The sequence below is a fragment of the Habropoda laboriosa genome, unplaced genomic scaffold, assembly GCF_001263275.1.
Source record: "Habropoda laboriosa isolate 0110345459 unplaced genomic scaffold, ASM126327v1 scaffold70, whole genome shotgun sequence".
Lineage (NCBI taxonomy): Eukaryota > Metazoa > Arthropoda > Insecta > Hymenoptera > Apidae > Habropoda > Habropoda laboriosa.
Window position 1 is genome coordinate 765,889 of NW_017100198.1, and position 21,672 is coordinate 787,560.

A 21,672-nucleotide genomic window follows, 5' to 3' on the forward strand; every position below is an offset into this window, starting at 1 on the left:
TTGTAAATCGTGAAGGAGATGAAGAGAGGAGAAAGAAAGAGAAAGAAACGGCGAGAGAGATTGTTAAAATGTAAGATCCTCGTCGATAAATGAAAGGGTACACACGGGAACGTGTCATGTGTCTGAAAATCTCCGTCTGTGTATTGTGGAACACGCAGCCTGATTGGGTCAACAGTAACGACAATTAGCTGAAACAGCTCGGTGGTCTCGTTGCATCCCGAAATCTAGCACGCATGTAAATTTGATTTCGTGTTCTGCGATCGCGGTTGCACCGACGCAACTTTACGGCTTCCATAATCGAACTACATGGTAGCAGTTGTACGTATATAACGGGTGTCTCAATTGTTTCCGATCAAACTTCGCCAGTGTGTTCTATGGGCACAGATAAGAAGAAAACGTTATATGAACTTGGGCGGTTTGAAGCTTCGTTAAAGAGTTATAGCAGTAATACGAAGAGAACGATAACGGGTGTACGGTTACGATAGAGAAAATACGAATAGATCAGCGATACGCACATCTGTAGTCTGTTTATGCGTAGCTGTGTTTGCGATCTGAAGTCGTTGAAAGTGTCGAATGTAGCTTCTGCCAGTGACATTCTTGTCTTGTATCATAGCAACCGCAAGTTCGTTACTATTTTGTTACAACTTTTTAACAAAGCTTCAAACGACCTATGCTTGTAACATTTTTCCCTTACTTATACCGATAGAACGTACTATCTAACGACGTAACGTATGTAAGTGTGACGAAGTTTAATCGGAATGAATTGGGACACCCGGTGTATATTTCGTTGCAACGTTTGTTCTGTTTAGTCTGAAGATCCCGGACACGAATTCGCGTCCCTTGTGTAACCGAATCGGGTACAATGATAATTTAATCGGATTAGAATGTAACGAATCTTCCATCGTAACTTATAATACATCGGAGAATCAATCTCTTCGTCGACATTGCTTCATAAATTGTCCTATGAAAATAATTTATTATCATATCGGCTACTTTTTACTCCGGGTATAACAACACGGCCATCGATGTCTTCTTAATTGCCTTTTTCTTAGCCCACTCGACCGCCGCTAATACGTAGAAAGCAGTTTCTGAGGTACAAGGGTGATTAAGGTTTTTAGTATGCTCGTTATTATTCAGGTGCACACTTCATAAAACCGGAGATTAAGAGGCCAAAAATTGAATTCGAAGCTTTCAGCAATCAGGCAAATTTAGTAACGAGGTGGAAAAAAATTCACGAAACACACAGTTCTCTGTTTTATCGACGTATTATAAATAACTTCGTCCAGCTAAAAAAACCATACTTGCTGCATTAGCATACATTGTCCAGTTCTTTTTATCGATCATTAAATACTCGTAAAACGATGTTTCGCGCTTTCACTATGTAACACGATTTTCACTCCGCTAAATGATTATTATTAACTGTGAACAACGTTAAATAATTAATTACTATTGTAAGTATTAATTAAACCGAGGCTTGGAATATCGACGTTCTCATCAAAGTAGAATCTGGGAAATATCTGGGAAAAGGAAAATTATAACGGTTACACATAAAAGTGACAACATTTTTCACTCGTAGTTTTTGGTGTTCTCGCTCGAAGCAAATTTTGCGGTGAAATTTACATAAAACATGCACGATAGACTTTTACCACCGGCGAGCACGAAGAGTAGGTATTATCGGGCACCTTGCCAAGCAATGTTTAGTTGAAAGCTTTGGAGAAAATAGGAGGGGAATTGAATACGAGGAGTCGAGAAAACCACTGTCCTGTGAATTATTATAGACTTCTCGGTATAGAAAAGAAACTCGAGAGGTATTCTCATTCTTTTGTTTCTCATTAATTGTAATCTAGCCAGTAGTACCATTATTAGCAACAATATCAAACGAAGTAAAAGATACGATTATAATTGCCAAGGTAATTGCTCGTGATTCAGATTTATGCGAGTTTTAAGAATAGCTACGTAAAACGAAACAAAAATGCGCGGTTCCCCACTTGTAAAATTAATGCTAAGTAGGACGTTAGTTTATGGCTTCAACCTACTTGCATCGTTGAAAATTTCTGGATAATAACGACGTCTTTATTTTGAACATTAATCTTTGCTGATTGTCCATCAATTTTGTTCAAACTTTACACTTTGTCCATTCTTTTTTGATAATTTTAATTTTTGCTTCTATACTTTATCCATTCTTTTCTTGCACTCTATTTTCATAATCGTTTTACCGTTTCGTTTCATATTCAATACTTTTCTAATACCTCTGTGCACACTTTCATCGATCACTTTTACAATCACTCGAACAAGTAGCAGATAAACACTTCAGAGTGCAAACTGCATCGTTTCAAAGAACGTAAATGATCTCAAAGTATCACCGGTAAACAACGCGTTTCGAGTATCAATTTCAGCGAATTATAAAATCGACTCAACGTCTGCAATCGAGACCGTTGCTTCGTCAACGCGGTGCAATCAAGATGTTTGGATTGCAAGCTCAGCTCTTTCATTGAAACAAAGCGGCTGTTAATGGGGTCACATGGCATCAATATTGCTGAGGTTAAACGCAATTACGCAAGCAGTATACATAACGGTTATGTCAATTGCCGTGAAATGCATTTAGGTGCATCGTTCTTTTTCATTTGTAGCTTTTGTAACACTTCGCGATTCATTGGGACTAAACAGTAAAATACTACGAAAGATAGCATTTAAAACAAGCAAAAGAAATTGCACACGTAAACGATTATTGAAGTTCATTTAAGGTGTAGGTAAAAGTTTCGTGTAATATTGTTTGCTACAGTTACTCCCAAAAATATTTGGACATTTATATGTAAGCTTGCCCTTCTAGTGATGTATTTCGGTTAATAATAAAGGGATTAGGTTGATGCTTTTTCATTATGAAACGTCATTTATTTCATTTAAGGATCGCGTATTCTTGGTTTAATGCATTCAAGAAGAAAAAGGTGCAACAGGCACAGCGCGAGAAAATATTCAAAACGACTATAGGCGCCAAGGGCGCAGCGCGAGAAAATATTCAGAACGCCTATAGGCGCCAAGGGGGCGCAGCGCGGGAAATATTCAAAACGCCTATAGGCGCCAAAAGCGGTGAAAGTGTTAAAGCATGCGTAACGCTGTATTTATTATTACAACACTGTTATTTGAAATATCCATACAGTATGAACGTAACAAATATAGAAATGGAGAATTTATAATTAGCTTATTTGCAGCATATTGTTACAAATTAGTTTAACCTACAATCTGTGGTTATTGCTACCACAACGTGCTCTGCATAATATTCACAATAATACGAGTGACATATCGAACAGTGGGAACAACGTGTTTCACCACAGAAATGTGGCAATCAACTTAGCTTCAAAATATCATTACAAAGGTATCGTTTCAGTCGATTAATATGAAATTAGTCCTTATCCGGTATTAATCATTTACACACAGTATGAATAATTAATCGACCAAGCGTATTATGGTTTTTGCAATGAATTTCTTTCAATACACCATTACGAATGAGTTGTTAACGTTTTTGATATTTCCATGGGAAACAATACGAAATGAAACTTCGTCGGTCATTTGTAATTCATACAAACATGTTCCATTTTGTTAGAATAATGGCCAAGTTCCTGTTCTAAAATACTGCAAACGACTATTTAACTGCTCCTCGTTATACTTGTAAATTGAATTTTCCATATTCCCTTTCGACTTTTACGTTCAAACTGCAACTCTTGGCGAGATACAAATTATCCCTATTAAACATAATCCCTATTCTCTGCGTTATGAATCACGTGGAATAATACTGTTAAAATTGAACGTGTAGCAGTAAGACACAAAGATGGAATCGTATGATGGTGCAGAATACGGTATAATACGGCACATTGTACGCTTGTTTTCTATGGTAATCTGCATGCGATGAATTCTAATTGCTTTAAAATGTGCATAATACGCGTACAAATCACAAGCCTTGAACCCACACGTATCTTCCCGCATGATTTATGTCGTTGGTATGGGATTTGCGTGCTTTAGAAACGCAAAATTACTCTCGCTTGTTATTTGGAAGCAATTCTTTTTTTTTTTTTTTTTTTTTTGGCAAAATTTGAAATAATTTATGGAAATAAGTTTGGACTCTTAAAAAATGACAAAAAGTAAGATAGAATTGAAGGAACGTGTTAACTTATCCGTGTAATATCGATTTTTTGAGTTTTTCAGTCACAAAATTTCAGTGATATTTTCTTCTTAACCCCTTAACGTATGACAATGTGTCATACGTGGCAAAGATTCTGGTGAAGATGTGACAAAAATTGTTATATTAGTAAGAAAGATTAATTGTAATTCTAACTTTCGTTTGAATTTGTAAGACTGAGGATTACGAAGTGTAATTAATTTCTGACAGATTAGTTTTTGTTACCTGATACAGTATTAAAATAGAAAATGGCTGACGCTTAGATGCATAGTCAGAATAGAAATCATAGGTTAAGGGGTTAATAAAAATAAAACGATCGAGAGAGAAACGAACATTATCCTTTTAACGTTACCTTATTCGTATACAATCGAGTTTGTATATTTATCAGTTGGATATGTTTTTCATTGGTCGATATTTTACGGTCATAATATTATATAATATTCAATTATTGGACAAATTTTGTCACCGATTGATATTTTACGATCACAAATTTTACTTCGATACCAAACTTAATCGTTCAATACTAAACTATCAAATGTTGCTCTAAGTTAACAACGAATTGGTTTCTCAACGTTTCTACCGGTCAGAAAATTTCACTGAAATTTTCTTCCTCCTTGGTGATTCATTTAGAGAAAATGGAATACCGTCACGCTGAAAGAAAAGATAGGATAAAACAGTTAAGCATCCTGTCACTCTGCAATCAAAGCATTTTACAAATTTCTATCATTAATTGTTAGAGCGCGAATTCCTATCCGTAAATTGTTCGATCATCGTTTTCTTTGTTTCTGCTAATAGTCAAGCCAGCTTCCATTCGTTATGCGTCACGACCATAGGCTATCATTTGCACCACGTACACTCCCGTGCATAAGCGTTAGGACATTTATTGAACGTGAAGCAAGCCTAAACAGTCGTTACAAAATTATTAAGATTCGCTATTTATATTAAGTACGCTATTTAATTTGTCGCCATAAAAATAAGATCCTAATAATGTTATTGATTATGTCACACCAATTATTGTCACGAAATTCAGCTGGAAAATGAGTATGTGGTCAGTCTTTGAACTTATCCCGGAAACAGCTTTCGTATAATATAAAAAAAGTCATAGCTATGAATTAAAAAATAATTCGTGATATCTTCGTTACACGAAAACCAATGAAAATTTAAAAAATCTATTCAAGTCGTCGTATTGTATATAAAAAATAATGAAACTTTGCCCTCTTCTATTTTTCTCACGAATCGATTTTTCTCACTTACGAGAAAAACACACTGAAAACTAATAGTGTGAACACTCTGTATATTTTTACTGATATATGATACTAATTTTAGCGAAGAAATGTAATTTAAATCATACCGACTGTTTATTTTAAAACTGTCGCGTCCATTTTTTTGAAAAAATTAAAAAAACAAAGATTTACATGTACTTTAATGTGAACTTTTTATTTACAAATATTCGTTCGTTTCGATCAATTCAAATTTCGTTAATAAATGCAATTGCCTGATCATTTGTTTTGTTTTATATCTAGCCTAATATCAATATTTCCACTTCTTTCTGTTCTACCCATCCAAAAGCTCAGAACTCGCTCGAAAACACCACGCTTCCCTGATAAATCCGCCTGACGGAAGTACAATACTACAATGCTGCTCTCTAAACTCGACGCTTCGTTAATCAATTCCGAAATCGGAAAGTCAACCATCGATTTAAAATGAAAAAAAAAAAAAAAAAAAAAAAAAAAAAAAAAAAAAAAAAAAAAAAAAAAAAAAAAAAAAAAAAAAAGAAGTCGCGAAACGTAGGACAGAATTGGACGAGCAAGCAAACGAACGAAAATACGAAATCGGGGAAACTGGTAAAAACGATCGAAAGAGCGAAAGAAGAAGCTCTCTCGAAGAAGAAGAAGAAAACGAAGAAGAAGAAGCGTGGGCCGTGGAATGCCGCCAGGCCAGAGAGCCAAGGGGCCTTTAACGTTTCACGCGGAGGAGGAGAAGGTCGGATCAAGGCTTCGAGGCCGGAGTTCGATTTTCGGCGTCTCCAGGTGAGGAACAGGTGAACGAAATGGTTTCCTGTTTCGCCTTTCACGTTCACACGGGAGCGTGTGTGCGGCGAGCGTGAGCGTGACTGGAGGCAGTGCACCTTCCTTCCCGCGGAGAATCCTTTCGCAGGAGAGCACGGAGGAATGAGTACGGTCATTCCGTAGAGTGGAATGTTGCTCTACCAGCTTGATAAGCACCCGCGGTGTATATACCAGAGATCTCGTAGGCGCCACGACTCGTGCTGATTAGTCGATACCAGCGTTATTGCCACCGAATGGGGTTATTTGTGCGTTCAGAAGGACCCTTCAAGCTTGAATGGACGCGCTCTGCTAAATAGGCGTAGCGATCACGGAGGATATACACTCTCGTTCGTAAGTATTAAAAGCTGCATCCTCGCCGAAGCAACAACGAGGAACCTTTTTCTTCATGTTCGGGAATCGAACCCGGGACCTTCGGCTTAGCAAGCCGAGGCTTTGCGCACTACGCCAACTACTCCCTCTCTATTCTCCCTTGTCGGTTTTCCTATTTGGGTATGGAGGCCCAGATACTAAAAATGTCATTCGTCAACGCTAGTAATTAGTTAAGGGTGCTTTTAAAATTGATTACTGTTATGATAGGACCTTCGGCTTAGCAAGCCGAGGCTTTGCGCACTACGCTAACTACTCCCTCTCTGTTCTCCCTTGTCGGTTTTCCTATTTGGGTATGGAGGCCCAGATACTACAAATGTCATTCGTCAACGCTAGTAATTAGTTAAGGGTGCTTTTAAAATTGATTACTGTTATGATTAGTCGGATTTGTGTATATCGTCTTTGGACTCATTTTAATTGAAAAGATGTTACTGTGTTAACAGGTTGACTGCCACGTTGGTCACCTGTGACCGCAGATTGTTTCCTCGATGAGGTGACCGGAGGAACTCAAATGTTTAGAATAATTAAAATAAAATGAATACCTAGACATTATTTTGAATTTAAAAACGAAATAATAAGAATAACAAAGCATAATACAATACTATGCTTAGAATGATGAAAATTTTCTTCTGGTCCCCTGAGCCAAAGCACTCGATCGATACTTATTTTTCTATATCTAAAATAAATTTCCTTAACAATTAAGCTTAACACTGCTAAATGACAGAAATTTTTATAGCCCCTGAATAATAAATAATTGATTTCAGAAGCCAATGTGATTAATTCCATACTCCAAAGTAAATCGTTGTAATAATATAATTCAAACGCTTCTAAGAATTTGTCTAAGTAATTTTTTAACGCAATGCTATAAAAAATATTTATATCTGACGTATGCAATTCCATCAATTTTCCCTACTTTATGTTTCGTAGAGTTAACCGATTTAACAAACGAGCGGCTCAGATAATACTAACCTCGGCGAAGAAATGTAACTTAAATCACACGATACTTTCTGTACCGGCATAAGAGATAGTCCAATACTTATGAACGGCACTGTACGTGTGTATGGTCACCGGTGATATACAAGGACGATTTGCGGAGCGACGTTTCCGTGTTGGAAGAAAGTTGTCCAGAGCTGACGTTCGTTTTCTAGTTTCGAAGGTGAGAGGTATAAAATTTACGAGGTACTAAAGGGAGCATCTCCTGGAAATGATGTACGGTGCTATGTTTGACGGTACATTTGCGAATGTGTATTACTTACATTTCTTCAGATGTCCACGGTTACGCGTACCGAGGGAAATTTTTTGTCGTAACAGAGAAGAAATTCGCGTCTGTATAATTCTAGTCTCTCGGCAAGAATAGATACTATATCTCTAATTTCAACAATTGTTATCGCGATCCTCAACAGTCGTTATCTGTTACTTTTAACGTAAGTTTATTGTACACGTCGTAAGTCATGCAACAGGTGATAATAGTGTACTTGTTAAATCTTTTTAATTAGCGCATGTACGACTATTTCTTTTTCACGTTTTTACACGACGACGTTACACGTGAGATTTCGATTATTTTATGTGACAATTAATTTTGAAAATGTTCCACGTGTGACATGATTTTTCAGCTTTTCATAAAATACTTCTTCGTAATTTCTATTATCACACTCCTTCTTTTTTCTTTAGATAAAATAAGTAGATATTGGTACATTAGGTCATCCCATAACTTCGTGCGGAGAGCGAAAAATATTTGAATGAAAATCCAAGGAAATTCTACAGCGACGACATAATAATCTTACCAAAAAAAAAAAAAAAAAAAAAAAAAAAAAAAAAAAAAAAAAAAAAAAAAAAAAAAAAAAAAAAAAAAAAAAAAAAAAAAAAAAAAAAAAAAAAAAAAAAAAAAAAAAAAAAAAAAAAAAAAAAAAAAAAATTTAACTCGTATCTGTTTCCGGGATGATAAAATTGTTGCAGACATTCTAATTGACTGTAAACATTCTAATCTTAATACAAATAATTCCAGCGTACAAACAGGTTAGATTTATTACTACAAATAAATCACGACTTTTACAGTGGACCTGGAAATTCTGCATAGCAGGATCTCAAACGATTAGGTATCAATTCTTTTTAATTTCCGGATTATCCGACCTCTTCATATTCAAGGTCTCTATTATCCAACGTATGATTGCATAATACAGTAGCGTTTATAAATAGAAAACGTGAAATTATTTCAAGTTGCCTGAAAAGTATCAAAAAGTAAGATCTTCTTCTAAGAGAAAATTAATTTCTACGAGTGCAAAAAACACGTTTAACGAAAAGAATACGAAATGATAATTTTAAAAAGTGAATCTGATCGTTCTTCCTCGCATCTCGATTATTCGAAAGTATCCGATTTTTAATCAATCCGCTTCAACCGTACAAAGACCAAGTATCGACCGTATTAATTTTCATTATGTAATGCCCGGTTGAGCGTTAATTAGGAAAGTAAATCTAAAACTGGAGAAAGTGTAACCGGCGAGGCTGGCTTTGAACAGTGAAAATGCACACGACTCTAAATGCAGTTCGCTGATAGATCGATTTCCCGTAACGCTCAGACGAAACCGTGTAATGAGCGCCGGTGATTAATCATCGTCTTTATGTAAGCGGCTACAAAAAAAAGGTCGACGAAAGACAATTCCAGGATGAATCACTGTGCTCGTTTTGTTTTGTTATATCATGATTATCGGTTCCCCCAGATTGCCGCCTCGTACAGTAAAAACACGTCTCTGGCGTTCGTTAAAATATCGCTACACCGATACGTCGTCACCAGAATTGGGCAAAATATTATTTCCTGTTGCGTCGTGCGCTTCGAACAAGCGGTATGTTCGAGAGTGGTGGTGCGGGATTGTCGCTGGTTCGTGGTGCGAGTTGTTTGCTGGTATGAAGTCGTGGTGTGGTGAGATTGCACGTATTTTATTATGTTAAAAGAAAAAGACTTTATTTTGAAGAGTGGTAGTTTCCCTTTTTGATCTGATCTGTCGTGCGCCGCGTTGGTGTGCTTATTTATAAAAAGGTTTAGGGGTATAAGGTGGTGGTCTCCGCCAATGGGAACGGGTCTACCCCCTTGGACGGTCCTCCCTGGGGGTAGGGATCTCACTTAAAATATTTGATCTTCCAGGTAAAAGATTGAAATATCCGGCCAGATCACATTTTCTATCCGTGTTTGCCTCAAGTTTAGAATTTTCTTATCAGAAAACTACTAAAATTGGGCGATAAAGTAGACGACAATTCTGGTGATTGACATAAGGGTTAAATAACAATAATTTAGTAAATACCTTTAAAAAAATGAAACGTAATTAACATTTTCGAGGTTCGATTTACTCTATTTTCCACAAGAACAACTCGTATCTCGATATACCGATCTCAAGTACTAAACACGTTCGATACAATCCTACATGAATTAAAAAAAAAAAGAAGAAAAAGTTCCCTCTCGATCGTGATATCATTTCGATCACCCTCGATGTCAATGACATCATGTTTGCTATATTTTTTTTTTAACCTCGACGTACCTGTACGAGTTACCAGCACAAAAAGCTAACGCCGATAAGATACAGGGTGTCGCGAATAAACGTGACTAACGCGGATGCGACCGGGCATAATCGTGGTGGTTAAAGAGGAGACGGATGAAGTGCATAGTTTCGCTTAAAAATAACAGGCGGTCACTTTTATCAAGCGGTTGATACGGTATTCCACAAAGCACGTTATTTTTATATTATATTTATAGCGTGCGCATGGGAAATATACTTTTACGTGTGTTTACTTTTCTCTTTTATCGGCGCACGTAGTGCAATAACATTCGCTTCCTGTAACGTGCGGAAAATGTTATTTAAAAATATTACGCAACGGTGTATTTTTAAGCGTTTCAATCGGAAAATAAAAGTTTAAGATCAGATAAATTGTTACTTTAACCCTCATCCGTCCCTCAGTTTCGCATGTTAATAGGTCCCTCGGTGTTAATTCGACACAATGGTCAAAAATCAATTAAACGAAAAGATAAATTAATTTTGTAAATTTTTTTCTACAAATAGCCGAATAATACAATTTTTTGCCGGAAAAATGTGTCACAAATTGACACGAGGGACGGATGAGGGTTAAATAAAAGTGATTTCACACGGTACGTTACGCAGTTTCGATTAGGTATTTCGTAAAATCTGTCATTTTTAGCGAAATATCCTCTTCTTCGAAGATTTTTAAATACCCCCCAAAAAAAAAAATTCATAAAAGTGAAAACTGAAAAAGTGATGTTTCCGTAGCTGAAAGCTAGGCGTAGAAAGAAGAGTTGCCAAGAAGGTAAGTAAGAGGAGACGAAGCACTTTTAAACAGATCGTTAGCCAAGGCATACGAGTGATTCGTAGAGATCACAAATCTTGAGTCGGGGGAATTTGTGTCGTGATGCAGCCGGAACAATGCTGAGAATACAACAACCGAGGAAATGGATGGCCTTAAAAGCAACCTCGTGCACAAATCGCTGAGGAAGAAGTAAGAACTTTACGTGTATCGAATTCCTTTTGTAAGTACAAACTGTACGCCTCGTCCCTCATCTCCTCCTCTGACCAGCAGGAAATAACTTTCTGACCTATTTTCTACTTAAGTCCGCACAGATGACAAAAACGTGCGGTACTTGTGTAAAGGCCTGTTTTACAATTATCGTAAAAAAATGTATAAATCTCTGTTTAAGGAAAGACAAGATCGATATATCATGTTTGGTCTTATGAGGTAATAGGTTTCTGGATTACCTGCTAATTGTAGATTAAACATACGGCATCGATACAATCGTGCAATACTTGATTTTTCATCGGACAAAAGTTTTTTGGATTATTTCATTTCTTGAAAGTGTTTCGAGTGCGATATTTATTTTTTCAAATAATTGTTCGTTTCGTGAAAAATTTATTTTAAAATATGAGGGTACGTTTTAACCATATCTAACGTTTTAGAAACTATCTTTCACGAAATGAATACTTATTAAAAAAGAAAAGAAAAAATGAAGGAACTTTAAAAATCTAGTATCATTCAGCTGTTACGAATTAACACGAAGGCTTAGCTTAGATTAAAAGTTAAACAAAGCACAAAAAGCGTTAAAATCAATGTTTAATCTAAGCAAACTAAGTCCACGTTAATTCGTAACAGCTAAATGACGCTAAATTTTCGTCTAGTTTTCAATTATTTTAACAACCATTCCAGTTGATTGAAACGTACAAGCCTATTGGAGAAAGCAGCGGGAAATGGGATAATATTTTCCATCAGAAAATGATGTACCATTTTGCTTTTACGTGACTGACAGCTATCGACAGGTTGTCGATAGTTTACGGAACACTCATGTTGCGCAACAGCCTGATAATGTGCCAAGGTAAATTTTACGCAGCTATGGAGAAGCATTTTCGCACAGTTCGACCAATTGGTAAACAACGAAATTTTCCCAACCGTTTCAAAAATCCACAGGATGTCGCTTTGCGAGAAAATAGGGTACGAGCTGACCTCTGGCGCGAACTTCTTAACTGGTTCTCCGAAGAGTGGCACTCTGAAATCTGTGAAAGAGCCACGGCAACACGATTGTGCAGGGAAATGAGGCTCTTTCTATAGCAACACGTTGGGCAATTCACGTTTTCAATACCTTCACGGAGCGGAATAGATTCGCAAACGATGCGAGCGCGTGTGCGCGTGTCCGTCGTTGAAGGAGAATCGTCTTCCTCGGTGGTCTGATGTCGGCGCTGCTGATGATGTCTTTGAACGAACTACTCGCAGGTCATCACACTGGACAAATGAACACCGAGAAGAGAATTTCCTCGACACGTTCGATACTGTTTTATCGATCGGTTGACACAGTTTCGTTAAACACACCGTGTATCATTTTATTTTCATTTACTTCGATTTTTTTTTTTTGGTGAAAAGAGGTTTCTCCGTTTTCAAACTGCCACTATATCTACTGTAAATAGAAATTTTGAAAAATCTTACGCTACATTTGTAGACGATATTTTATTTATAAATTAGCAAGAATTTTTTATTTCAGACGTTTCAATCAGTGCCTACCGGAGGAACAACTCCTCCATTTTGTAACATTTTTACTTACTAAAAATTAGAAAAAAAACTGCAGGTTACATTTACATCTTCAGAAAAAATTGGAATTTTTCGTTTAGTAGTTAGCCGTCAAAAAATTCCCAAACTTTACCTATTTCTAATTTGCCACCAATTTAATTTGCCTCGAGATTAAGTCGTATTCTCACGGCACGATTTAAAATTTGAACTATTTTATTACAGAGAAAGATCGTGGAAATTACGTTACGCTTTGTTCCAGTAATTCAATTTAACATTTGTGATAAACGGTGATTAAATACCTTTCAATGGTAGTTTCAGAAAATAATTGAAAATTATTGCAGCATGTTGCGAGTAAGCAAATTTGCAAGTAGGTTAAAGGGTTATTAAATAGAAGCAATGAAAAGGAACGAAGGAACGTTAATAGCTAAGTATATGTTATAATTTCATAACCGGCAAAACGGCTGTGTTTGACAGTGAAACATTGCCGTGGCGATCTGTCGTCGACACGAGGTTACCAGGGATCGACCCGGTTACGGTTTTCATTACGTCCTTGAATTTATGTGCAGTATCCGTATAATACAACCAATTTTACGGCACGATCGAAGTAAATGGACTAATGGCGTTTCGTCCATCGTTTTGATAAAGAGATCGAAAGCTCGAGTTCTAACAATCTTTTTTTTTATAAAATTACAATTATATTTTAGAAATTTCGTTTAATTTCGATCAGACAAATTTTCCTCATACGAGAGGAGGAAAGAAATCTTTTTCCTTCAAGAATAAATAAATAAAAGTGTATCTTTCTGGTTAATCCCGTAGCTCGATTCTCACGAGGAAAATGCACATTTCGATACAATACTGTGTTAGTTTACTCTTGTTGTTTTAGACTGTTGCTTTACAGACTGAATGCTAAAAGCTTTCAGGCAGATTGCCAGTTTTTCGAAACATCAGGAAGAAAGGAACGCGTAAGCTGGATTTTCACTTGGCAGAATAATTCTTTTTCCGGAAATTACCGACCGATACAATGGTAAAACAAAAAAGAGAAAATATCAAGAATGGATAAATAAACCTTCATATGAAAGGGAGAAAAATTGTAATATTTTATATTATTTATTGATAATTCCAACCTCGAGGCCAGAGAATTGGACTTGATTTACATTAACCCTTTGACTGCTATCGGTGCCTATAGTCGTTCAATGGTAATCGACCACACTACCGGATATATTTTCTATTTTTCAAATATAAAAGATTGGTCAGAAAAGCAAATTGTAACGGTAGATCAATTCGTGAACATGTTTTATACATAGCGACTATTAAATGCTATAACTTGCTCGCACACAGCGGCCATTTTACTTCTGAGTAGCCAGTAACTTTACTTATTCCTCCATACTTTTCACACACTTTATTTACTCTGCCTAACGGGAACTCGTAAAATAGAGAAACGTACAAAATTATTGTTACACAGAAAAATTGTAAATTATATAACAAAAATTGATTTCGTTCTTTCAGTGCGTAATCAAGTAGACCGAGCAATTATTTATTGACATTCCTTTCCCACTCTCAGAAGCCCGATACTTTATCCTCGTAAAACACGATAAGATATCTACGCGATTGTAATACGTTATCGCGTGATTCTTATCTAACAATAATTTATTGCTGTCTTTTTCGTTAAGTGTACTCACCGCTGAAGGCAGACATAACCTTGCTAAGATCTACGCTAACTTCACGATTCGTTTATACATACTTGGAAATGTTAGTCGCCTGGTACATTCCGTGGATGAAAGTACGAAATGCTTCTAAGATAAGATTAAACGCATTATCGGATGAGTAATTGTTTACGGAAATTTCTACGTGCTCTATAGCTCGTGTTTCACTTATCTCTTTAAATAATTGATTATCAGCTCGAGAGTCAAGCCAGGTCATTCCTGCGTTTTAGGTCTTAGAAGCCAAACAGGAGAACCTCAAGATGTTGGAAGGCAAGGCTGGATTACCCATGGGTGCTGGTAGAAGGATTAGACTATTACTGCCATATAGGTACTGTGCCAAAACATCTCGGGGATTTAGGGACCATGGAAGACAACCCTGAGCTCACGGGACTCTGACTTCTATAGCTTCAAAGTAGAGAGAGAGAGAGAGAGAGAGAGAGAGAGAGAGAGAGAGAGAGAGAGAGACGAGTCTGACTGTCTCAAAGTGGATATACCAATTCGAAATCGTGGTATAGTCAGTGGAACAAATATAGTCTAGTCGAAAACTTAGGTAGATTAGAATTTCGATAATCCAGCACACGCTTGGGACTTTGGCAGGATTATTGGACTATATTTGTGTAATACGGTTAAAACGAGGAAAATAATTTAAAAAATGGCCATAATTAAGGCAAAAATAAAATATAGAATATGAATGATTTAATCCATTAAATTGTATAGGGAAAAGAAAAAGTATGATACACATAAAATTCGTGGTTAAGGTTAGGTTAGGATTATAGGAATTTTACTGTATAAAAACTTTTTTATTTTTATTTTATTAGCAATCAGAATACATTCCTGTGAGCTAATTTGCTGACTTGGGTACTGTTTTAAGTACATACCTCTTAAAGCGTGATGAGAACTCGTCCTTAACCATCAATTAGGTCTGCTGGTCATTGTATAAAAATAAACATGTTTCCAGCGTCTGTATGAGAGATTGATAGAAATCTGAGGATATAAAGAAACCTCGATTAGGATTGCAAGAAGTGTAACTCTTTATTTTCGTCTTCGTTGAAGTGCATAGAATATTGTGTGATACACAGCTCTATAGGCGTAAGTGTATCAATTGCACACATGTGTTACTACTATTATATTTCTTCCATTGACTGTACACTCTTTGGATTATCATATTTCTTCCATTGACTGTAGATTCTAGATCAAAATTATGGAAGACAGAATTCCACGACCTAGGGAGCTTTTGCAATTCTAGAACGATGAAAATTAGGGTGCTTTCGATACTGAGGTGGCTCAACGCGAGTCTTAAAACCCTGGAGGCTCCAGAACCTTGGATTAAAATCATCGCTAAGTATGAGAATTAACCTAAACAGCTTTTAGATTTTTCAAGTTGGAGCAGACTATGCTAAGATCTTGGGTATCGTTCTAGATAACTTCCAAGTCTCGATAATTTATTTAAATTTTCCAGCACAATATCAACACCAACCAATACTAATTGACAAATGAAACAACAGGAGTTACGTGTAGCAGTGAAAAGATCTTTTTTCAACAATGTAATGCATATAGCAATTAAGATTTCAATCTACAGCAATCTGTTGTAGACAATATGTATATTTTCTAGTGGTTGAACTTCGTGTTTTGTCATGTACGAGTATATACATATCAGCGAGACATGAAATGTTCGTTAGAAGTATGTATCTTTCTCACAGTTTCGAGAGTTAAAAAACATGAGACACAACGGTGCAATTAGGCCAAGTTTCTTCCATTGGCCTTGGACAAGAAGCCCCTCAATTCATGACGTTGTGTGTTGCCTGGGAGTGTATTGAGGTAGGTCACGGTACGTCAGTTGGAAATTTTCGATTGTACCTCGCAGCGAGCGAACATTTGACAAGCAAAAGTGTCACACAAGTAAGCTTATCTGAAAGTGGTTCATTCTGGAACCAGCAACGACGATTATTTTCCTTTAATTAACATCGAACCGCAACATCCGATACCTTTGGTCTCTATACATATTCTTCAATTTTGTAACGATTAAAGGAAGACAGTAAAATCAGGAATTATCACTTAACATCACTTAGAGCGATACTTTAAAACGAAAAATCGAGTATATTGTTTGACGACAAATTTCTCGAGTGTGTCGCCAATCTTTGTTTAACTATCGAGTAAAATTCGTACCGTTCGAATCGTTACATGACATCGAATGAATTATGAAACGAAATTTCTCTAGTTTAAGGAAGAACGTTAAATACGGACAGCAGTTGTAAATGAACATAGAAATTGGCCTAGCAATACATGGCTGCACAGGACTCTTCAATTCGAGAGCCTGTCTTGCTAGAACAAAAGACCTTTTTGTGAAGACTCGTTTCAGCATCGATCCGGATTCAAATCCTTTCTTTACGTACAAACCCTTCTTCGCGATCTAATACACAAACCTGTCCCTGCGCTCTTCGTACCCGACACTTTCTTACATCTTTTTACTCGCTGTTTTTTTCGCACTTCTTTTTAATGGAGTATTCACAATGTTTCGTTCAACCCCCCTTTCAAGGGTACATACGTGAGACAACCCATGCTACAAATTTCTTTGTCATCTAACAAGGGAATATCCCGATATTGATAAACTTTGATATATGATAGTACTCAAAATATATTCGACACATATTTCTTTCAGCGGCAATCGTCCACATGGAGGAGGTGAAAATCGTCCTCAAAGATGAGGGTAAGAAGGATATTTGGTAAAAATTATTTGTTATTTTTTACTTTTCAAATTTGTTGGTGAAAAATAGAACATTCGTCAATTTACAATGATTCCTCTGTCTCCAATAGTTTCGGAGATATTGGACTAAATATATTTACTATACTCTGTTCAAAATGAGAGTAACCTCGTTTTGCGCATGGGACGTGCCTAAGGCAGGGCTAGAACCATTTCTCTATCTCTCTTTTTTCCCAGCCACTTCCTGTTTTCCAAATTCTTTTCAGCGGCAGCATTAAGTAAGTTTCCGGAGTAACTGAAATTCCAACAAAAGCTCGGAAAATGGATGAGAATAGGGCGCGGAGTGACACGGGGTGGGGCTTGAAATATTCGGAGCGTAAAGGTTCCGACAAATTTCAGCCCCGTGCCTCATCTCTAGACAGTCGGGTTGCCTTGTCGCCGAGATTTCATTTTCACCGACATTCCGACCAAATCCACATAAACCATCCAACTCTGTTACGTAGATAACTGTGATAACAAAAACTGGGAATAATAGCGATCGAAACTATCGAAATTATTTTTTCAGGACAAGTAGGAACCGATGTAATTTTCACTAGATGAGCTGTTTATTTTGAAAGTGGGACAAAAAATGAATTTAACGATAACAGCAGACATAACTTACACTATAAACGGCTCAGATATTTATTTGAAATTTTTAATTCGTAGTTTTCCATTCGAATTTTTGTCGATTAACTCCTTGCCTTGCAACGAGTCAGACTCGTGGCGCAGATTTTGGTCAAGATGCGACAAAAATTGATTTTAATTTATGACTAAAAATTACCAAATTTAATTGATCTATAATACAGCAGTGTTTCCTACCTAATACAGTACTAAAACAGTAAATAACTGAGATCTAGCGAGCAAAAAAATCATAAGCCAAGGGATTAAGAATGTGAGATTTCGAATTTTTCGATGACGGAAGACTTGACCAATTTTGCTAAACTTTTTAGCAACGAAGCTTTAAATATGTAAAGTTTGGACACCAATCACCGAGCAACTCTCACCGTACACTAGCTGCTTTTATGAAACTTCAGTAAGCTTTTGAGTATGAAGTTGTTGCATATTGCCTAATAAATATCGCTTATAGAAAGCTACAGTACACTCGTAAATATGACAGAAAATTGCCGTGTATTATCCGTAACGTTTTCGACACAATTAACCAAGAATTTTCACTTTACAGTAAAGTAATATCAACTACTACAGCTTGTTTCAATTTTATTTTATATTCTGCAATATTCTAGTATTCCTTAGTTCTCAATTCACCTCTTCCTTTAATCATTTCCATAGTATTCTTAATTTTGACCATAGCCATAATTTATAAAATCAAGAAATATGGATATCGGTAAATATTTAACCTTAATGTACTTAACCGAAAGTAACTATAGGGGGAAAATACGAATTAGGCGAGAATGATAAACTTCACTCTCTCGAGTTCGACATATAACTTTGAATTTGATGAACAGAATTGTAATTTCATCGACTTGAATGAAACGAATTGAATTGCACAGTACTTTTGCATCGCGTGATTAAACTTACAAACGATAGTGTATGTGCAGTTGTTAAAAAAGTGATAAAATTATAGGTTAGAAAGAGCGTATGGTAATGACGAAGTCGCTTGGATATCGGTAATTATCGTCGTCTCTCTCAGCCTACAAACAGGGTGAGATGGTCTATACAGAGGGACATTAATCCATTGAACGACGATCGAATTAGCTCGTAGCCGAGAAAAGCCAAGGTTAATGATCGATATTAGGGCACCGTGAGAGCTCGATTAACGTTAAAGTTGACCTGAATCAAAGTTGTACGGCCGTCGTTCAGTTTCACGTTGGTGAAATATGCTTTTCACCGATCTATCGATCTAAGAACCTACGTTTAAGCTGTCTTGTTTGTATTCATGAATGTGCATTTCATTGAAACTTTTTCCGTTACCCATTTAGAGTTTCTATCGGGATGAAAACGATACGAGTGTTGTAGAAGATATAACCAGGTTAACGTGAGATTGTTCAACTTTGTGAAAAGTAACACGATCTGCATTTCTATTGTAGAACAGTGAAATGAAGGAAATGAAAAATAAGAAACGACAAGATTGAGAATTGATGTTAATCGTACGATAGAATAGAGTAGTTTGTTCTTAAAATTTCAAATCTGAAAAGAAGATTGCAAGTCGTCTTATTCTCATTTGAACTTAATAATAGGAAAGAATTGTGCGAAGATAATTTATGCTGAAATTTTCACGCGCACCCTTGAAGACCATTCAGACACGCGGTGTTTCATTCGAAACTTCACTTCGCTTTTGTACTATTCCAAGCACTTCTCACTCGCATCTAACATTTCAGAAGTTCCCATTCAACATTCGAGAAGTTCGTTCACCCCTACGATTGTTACCACTTTGAAGAATAAAAAATGCCACAGTTTTTCAGAAGAGAACCAAGTGACACCGACATTTCCGCATTATGTACTTTCAACATATTTCACTCTCTTTCAACTGAAATTACTGGAATTTTTTCAAAAATTTTATCTTAACACAAGCCAAGTATTTCTCAAATTTTTTCGAAATTCTTTGCGGGAAACAGATTGACACGGAGATTTCGACTTTTTGTATTTTATTCTCTTTCGACTGAAATTTTCTCGAAAATTTCTTATCTTAACCCTTTCACTGCTATTGGTGACTTTTGGTACACTTTCGCCTTAATCCAATCCTCAAATTTTTCTTAAAATTCAATCCTTCGAGTACTCTGGCTTTAATTTAATAACAGAAATTTAGAGATTTTAAAAAAATTTTAAACGCCAAAACGAAAGATTTTGCCGATAAATTATCGCAGCGAAAGGGTTGACGTAAGTAAAATATTTCAAATTCTCTCGAAAGCTGCGCATATTTGCCGGAATTATTCGTCGAAAATTATCCTTTGTGTGGGAAACAGATCTGCGACAAGTTTGAAAAAGCAATAATCAATCAAATCGTTACGGTAAATAACCAAGACCAATAACTATTTTCATTCAAGTCAAACGGAACGTGGTCGAATAAGCTTCGTGAAGGTTCCCAATCGTCGAAGAATCACGCTGGTCGCTACCTGAACTAACGATTTCCCAGATTCTTCAGATCTTAATTAATGTGGAACGAGTTTTCAGACGGAACGGAGAGAGTGGTAACTATCTTCACGAAAGAAAAACGAAAGAAGAAAAAAAAAAGACGGAAAATAGCAAGAGAAGTCATAAGGAAAAGGAGGAAAGACGCATAAGGCAGTCTGCATTCGAGGAGTAAGTGTGTGCGTGGCGTGCGCAACGAAGCGCATCCATGACATGCGTCTGCACACGTAACGACATACGAAAATAACGAAAGAGAAGTTAACGCGTTGCGGCATTCAACACGCTCCTCTTCACTCTTCAGCTTCCTTAAATTACCGACTTGCAATGCGGCGTTTGTCACTCGAGGGACTTTTGTGCCTTTTAAAAAACCGCGATAATTGGGCCCCTTCGCTCTTTCACCCTATACCTCATCTTCCCGATGCAAGTCACTGGAAGCAACGGAGATAAGACCCGCTTTCAGGGTTTCAAAATGAAATAGTTCTCGCTTACAACTAGGCAGATACACGGATGTAGAGAATTACTTTTTTACCACTGTTCATTTACTGTTTTAGAAATGGAAAATTATGTTTTAGAAATGAAAAATTGTTCGCTTATTATTTTAGAAATAGAAAATTGTGTTTCTTTTACTATTGATTATCCACTATTTCAAAAACCGAAAAATGTTTTTTACATCCCTTGCGATTTTTAAGTGCAAGGGATGTTTATCAATGGAGCTTTTTAATTAAATTCAAACAATTGACGAAGTTTTGAGCTTACGGACCAGTGGCACGGCATGAAAGATAGTCACCAGAGATATTAAATATTTTTTAAACTGACAGACACGGTATCTTCCGAATAGATAAACTAATCCCTTCCAGTCTTTGTTTTCTCTGGAATAGATAGTTTTCGAATAAAGAAGAATCAAAAATTACTACTTTTTATTAAAAACAATATTTATCCTTCCATCAACTAGGAATGACGAATGCGCTATGGCCGAAGGATACGCAAGTAAAAGTAACATAGACCCTGAAAGTAGAAGCACATGTAACGAGTGCGGAAGTGCAAGTAATAAACGAAGAGGATTTGAAAATAGAATTACGATAACAGCAGTATGGTTAAGAACAGAATAGGTGTCATTATGATACTGATAATCTTTGACAGTGATTTTTGAAAAATTGTGCAAGCACTGATACTCTCAATGGAGTATAACTCATTGTCAGTGAACACAGTAGCTTTGCTTAATTTGATTTGAAAATAGTTTTTACAGAATTTACAATTTACGTTTCGTTCAGAGCTAACACAAAAATGTTTGCGTATTATACTTTAAAGAATTGTTGGGCGAAGAATTGTATTGTATTATAAAATAAGTATTGGCAAATTTATGAGATTATCAGTATTATCGATTAGCTATCGATAACGTGTCTACAGATAATCTAAAGTTAAAGAAACTTGCATTGAACTTATGTATGTCTCGCAATAATTTCTGCTTTTAGCAAGAGC

General features: G+C 36.3%; 1 protein-coding gene across 5 annotated transcripts in view; it reads right to left on the minus strand.

The window, feature by feature from the left end:
* LOC108570354 (protein kinase C and casein kinase substrate in neurons protein 1) overlaps window positions 1-21,672 on the minus strand; it is a 43,005-nt gene that overhangs the window by 16,784 nt on the left and 4,549 nt on the right. The window contains exon 1 of one of the 5 annotated variants that reach the window (XM_017932202.1): window positions 15,245-15,314. The exons of the other annotated variants lie outside the window; for them this stretch is intronic. The gene's annotated coding sequence lies outside the window, so the exon portion shown is untranslated. Of the gene's footprint in view, window positions 1-15,244; window positions 15,315-21,672 lie in introns of those variants that run through there. 5 annotated transcript variants of the gene reach the window in all.